Raw genomic sequence first — 6,000 nt, forward strand, 5'->3', positions numbered from 1 at the left:
GGATGGTTCAACATCCATAAATCAATACATGTAATACACTATATTAACAGAGTCAAGGACAAAAACCATATGATCATCTCAATAGATGCAGAAAAGGCATTTGACAAAATCCAGCACCCATTCATGATAAAAACACTATAGAAAATTGGAATAGAAGGTCTTTATCTTAACCTGATTAAAGCTATCTATGAAAAACCAACAGCCAACATCATACTAAATGGTCAAAACTGAAAACTTGCATGCTAAAAACAGGAACAAGACAAGGATGCCCACTATCACCACTGCTATTCAATATTGTTCTGGAAACATTAGCCATAGCAATTAGACAAGAGAAAGAAATAAAAGGAATAAAGATAGGAAAGGAAGAAGTGAAACTGTCATTATTTGCTGATGATATGATACTTTACATAGAAGACCCAAAAAACTCGGTCAAAAGCCTTCTAGAACTAATTGACAGATTCAGTAGAGTAGCTGGATATAAGGTCAAAACTCAAAAGACAATAGCTTTCTTATACGCAAATAGCAGACCCATTGAGAGAGAAATTCAGGAAATAATTCCTTTTACAATAGCATCTAAAAAAGTGAAATATCTAGGGATCAACCTAACAAAGGAAGCAAAAGACCTCTACACTGTAAACTACAGAACTCTGAAGAAGGAGATGGAAGAGGATATAAGAAAATGGAAAGATATCCCTTGATCCTGGTTAGGAAGAATCAATATAGTGAAAATGGCCATACTTCCAAAACTACTATATAGATTTAATGCAATGCTGATTGAAATTCCAACAATATACTTCACAGAGCTAGAGAAAACAATCCAAAAATTCATTTGGAAGCAGAACAAACCTAGAATAGCAAAAGCAATTCTGGGCAACAGAGACATGGCTTAGGGTATCACAATCCCCAACTTGAAACTATACTACAAAGCTATTGTGATAAAAACAGCATGGTACTGGCAAAGAAACAAACCCAAGGATCAGTGGAATAGATTAGAAGACACAGAAACACCTCCAGACATACTCAGCCACTTCATCTTTGACAAAGGAGCCAATCACCCTCATTGGAGAAAAGATAGCCTGTTCAATAAATGGTGTTGGAAAAACTGGATTTCAACCTGTCAGAGATTAAAACTAGACCCATACCTATCACCCTGCACTAAATTAAGATTGAAGTGGATTAAAGAGCTAAATATCAAGACACAAACAGTAAAATTGCTGGAAGATAAATTAGGTAGAACACTCAATGACATTGGCATAGGAAAAGACTTTATGAACAAAACTTCACTAGCACGGGAACTAGCACGAAGAATCAACAACTGGGACGTCATCTTATTAAAAAGCCTCTGCACTGCAAGAGAAACTACCAACAGAGCTAAGAGACAACCTACAATATGGGAAAAAATTTTTAGCAGCTCTACCTCAGACAAAGGTCTACTATCTAGAATATATGAAGAATTGAAAAAAATCAGAGCCCCCAAATTCAAAGACCCAAGTCAAAAATGGGCATCGAAAATGAACAGACATTTCTCAGACAAAGAAGTAAATGCAGCAAATAAACATATGAAAAAATGTTCAACATCACTGGTCATTCGAGAGATGCAGATGAAAACAACACTGAGATTCCACCTCATCCCACAAAGAATGGGTGCTATCAAGAAAACAACCAATAACAAATGCTGGTGGGGGTGTGGAGAGAAAGGAACCCTTCTCCATTGTTGGTGGGAGTGCACACTGGTGCAACCACTGTGAAAATCTGTATGGAGATACCTCAAAGAACTAGGACTAGAGGTCGCATTTGACCCAGCTATTCCACTACTGAGTATCTTCCCCAAAGAATTAAAAGAATCATACCACAGAGATAAATGTGTACCCATGTTTATTGCAGCACAGTTTGTAATAGGTAAAGCTTGGAAACAGCCCAAGTGCCCATCCACTGGAGACTGGATAAAGAAGATGTGGTATTTTTATAAAATGGAGTACTACTCAGCCATAAAGAATGAGAAACTCCAGTCATTTATAGCTAAGTGGATGCATATTGAGGCCATACTCTTAAGTGAAATAAATAGGACACCCATGTGTAAATACCGAATAATATCTCTAGTGCGAGAAACTAAAAGTGTAAATAAGGATGAAAATGATTAAAACGAATAATTGGTAATTTGAAATAGGAAAAGGTCCAACGGTGGAGGGATGGTGGGAGGGGAAAGGGAAAGAGAGGAAAGGAAAGGAAAAATTATGAGAAAGAAAGAAAAAAGGAAACAAAGTCTATGTAAACAGGGAAGGGTGGTGGGGGTGAAGGGCGCATAGGTAATGGGGGAAAAAATAAGAACTAAGATACATCATGTTCAGGTACAAAACACTCAATGACAAATGTAAATGTATTGTATACCTAAAATGTACCAATTAATATATAAATTTACAAAAAAAAAATAAAAATAAAAATTGGAGGTTGAGGGACAGTGATTTAGTTCAGTGGTTTTGCTACCTGCCTCGCAGGCACCAAGTCCCAAGTTCAATGCCCGGTACAAAAAACAAAAACAAAAAAAAATGGAGGTTGAATATTGACTTTCCAGCTTATACTAAAGATTTGTTAAGGAAGGTATTTGGATTTTCAACCAAGATGACATTCATAAAATACAAAAAGCTTCAGAAAACACAATTTTTTTTGTTAAATTCTTTTATTGGAACATTTTAGGTATACAACACAATTACATTTCTCTTTGGGAATTGTACCTTTACATAATGCATCTTGGTTCTTATTTTTTCCCCATTCCTAGCCCTCCCTTCACCCCCTCCACCCTTCCCTATTTACAAAGACTTTATTTCCATTTTTTCCATTTCTCATCATTTTTCCTTTCCCTTCTTTCCTTTCCCCTGCCCCTCCCACTACCCCTACCCCTTTGGACCTTTTCTTCCTATTTTACATTATCGATTATTCATTCTAATCATTGGTACATTTTAGGTATACAATATAATGACATTCATCATTGGAAATTTGCACCTTTACATAAACTCTCTTGGTTCTTATTTTTCACCCTTTCCCAGCCCTTCAACCCCTCCATTTCTCCCTATTTACAAAGATTTTGCTCTTATTTTTCCATTTTCTCATATTAATCCCATTCCCATCTATCCTTTCCCCTAGCCCTCCCACTTCTTTCCCCTTTGCCCCTTTTCTTCCTATTTCACATTACCTAATATACATTTAGTCCTTATCTACACTTTCAGTTTCTCACACCAGAGAAACTATTCGGTATTTATACATGTGTGTCCTATTTGTTTCACTTAAGAGTGTCGCGTCAATGTGCATCCACTTAGCTATAAATGTCTCTAATTTCTCATTTTTTATGGCTGAGTAGTAATTCATTTTATTTAAAAAAACACATTTTCTTTATCCAGTCTCCAGTTGATGGGCATTTGGGCTGTTTCCAAGTTTTAGCTATCCCAAACTGTGCTGCTATGAACATGGGCGCACATATATCACTGTGGTATGATTCTTTTAATTCTTTGGGGAAGATCCCCAGCAGTGGAATAGTGGGGTCAAATGGGATTTCCAGTCCTAGTTCTTTGAGGTATCTCCATACTGATTTCCACAGTGGTTGCACCAGTCTACACTCTCACCAGCAGTGGAGCAGGGTTCCTCTTTCCCCACAGCCCCGCCCGCATTTGTTATTGGTTGACTTCATGGTAGCAGCCATTCTTTCTGGAGTGAAGTGGAATCTCAGCATTGTTTTCCTTTGCATCTCTCGAATGACCAGTGATGTTGAACATTTTTTCATGTATTTACTTGCTATTTCTACTTCTTTGTCTGAGAAATGTCTGATCATTTCAGATGCCCATTTTTGGATTGGGTCTTTAAATTTGTTAGGTCTGATCTTTTTAAGTTCTTTATGGATTTGAGATAGTAGACCTTGCCTAAGGAAGAGCAGTTGAAGATTTTTTTCCCACATTGTGGGTTGTCTCTTCACACTGCTGGTGGTTTCTCTTGCTGTGCAGAAGCCTTTAAATAAGAAGAGATCCCACTTGTTGAGTGTTTGTGCTAGTTCATGGGCAACTGAGGTTTTGTCCATAAAATCTTTTCCTACACCGATGTCTTCAAGGGTTCTACCTAACTTCTGTTCCAACTGGTTCAGAGTTTCTATTTTAATATTTAGATCTTTAATCCATTTTGATTTTAGTTTAGTGCATGGCGAGAGATATAGTCTAGCTTTAATCTTCGGCAAGGTCAAACCCAATTTTTCTAGCACCATTTATTCAAGAGGCTATCTTTCTTCCAGTGAGGGTGTTTGGCTCTTTTATCAAAGATGAGATGGTTGAGTGTGTCTGGCATTGTTTCTGCACCTTCTAATCTGTTCCACTGGTCCTCAGGTCTGTTTCTTTCCCAGTACCATAGTGTTTTTAACACAGTAGCGTTGTAGTATAGTTTTGTTACCTAGAATTGCTTTTGCTATTCTGGGTCTCTTCTTGCTCCAAATGAATTTTTGGATTGTTTTCTCAAGGTCCATGAAGTATGCTGCTGGGATCTCAATTGGAATTGCATTAAATCTATATAGCAGTTTTGGAAGTATGTCCATTTTCACTATATTAATCCTTCCTACCCAGGAGCAGGGGATGTCTGTCCATTTTCTGATATCATCTTCAATCTCTCTTTTCAGAGTGCCATAGTTTTCAGAGAAGAGGTCTTTGATTTCTTTCGTTAGGTAGATTCCTAGTTTTTTGGATGCTATTGTGAAAGGAATTATTTGCCCTATTTCTCTCTCAGTGAGTCTGTCATTCATGTAGAGGGAAGCTATTGATTTTTGTGTTGACCTTGTAACCAACTACTTGACAGAATTTGGTTATTAAGTCTAGAAGACTTTTGGTGGAGTTCTTGGGATCTTCTATATAGAGTATCATGTCATCTGCAAATAATGACAATTTGACTTCTTCATTTCCTATCTTTATTCCTTTTATTTCTTTCTCTTGTCTAATTGCCGTGGCTAATGTTTCCAGAACTCTATTGAAGAAGAGTGGTGATAGTGGACATCCTTGTCTTGTTCCTGATTTTAGTGTGAAGGATTTCAGTTTTTGACCATTTAGTATGATATTGGCTGTTGGTTTTTCATAGATGGCTTCTATCAGTTTGAGGTAGAGACCATCTATTCCAATTTTTTGAACGGTTTTTATCATAAATGCATGCTGGATTTTGTCAAATGCTTTTTCTGCATCTACGGAGATAATCATATGGATTTGTCCTTGGCTCTATTGATATAGTGTATTACACTGATTGATTTACGTATGTTGAACCATCCCTGAATCCCTGGGATGAATCCCACTTGATCAGGGTGTATGATCTTCTTGATGATCTTCTGCATTCTATTTTCCAGTATCTTATTAAGGATTTTTGCATCTATGTTCATTAGTGAGATTGGCCTACAGTTCTCCTTTTCAATTGGGTCTCTTTCTGCTTTGGGGATCAAGGTGATGCTTGCTTCAGGAATGAATTTGGGAGTATTGCTTCCCTTTCAATTTCATTGAAGAGTTTAAACAGTAGTGGCAGCAGTTCCTCTCTAAATGTCTTGTAGAATTCAGCAGTGAAGCCATCAGGGCCCAGGCTTTTCTTAGTTGATAAGTTTTTAATTATGTTTTCAATTTCATTGGTTGATATTGGGTTGTTCAGAATTTTTAGGTCTTCTTCATTCAACTTTGGTAATTCATATGTACCTAGGAATCTGTCCATTTCTTCTGTGTTGTCCATCTTATTGGCATATAGGTTCTGGAAGTAAGTATTGATGATCCTCTGGATTTCTGCTGGGTCTGTTGTAATTTCACCCTTTTCATTCCTAATTGCATGGATTTGGCCTTTTCTTTCCTTGTTCTGATAAGGTTGGCTAAGGGTTTGTCAATTTTGTTGATTCTTTCCAAGAACCAACTCTTGGCTTCATTGATTTTTTGTATCGTTCTCTTAGTCTCCATTGCATTGATTTCTCCTCTGATCTTTATAATTTCCTCCCTTGTATGAGCT

Source organism: Heterocephalus glaber, unplaced genomic scaffold (genome assembly GCF_053883595.1).
Source record: "Heterocephalus glaber isolate CG9 unplaced genomic scaffold, H.glaber_assembly_v1.0 deba00001729, whole genome shotgun sequence".
NCBI classification, from domain to species: Eukaryota; Metazoa; Chordata; class Mammalia; order Rodentia; family Bathyergidae; genus Heterocephalus; species Heterocephalus glaber.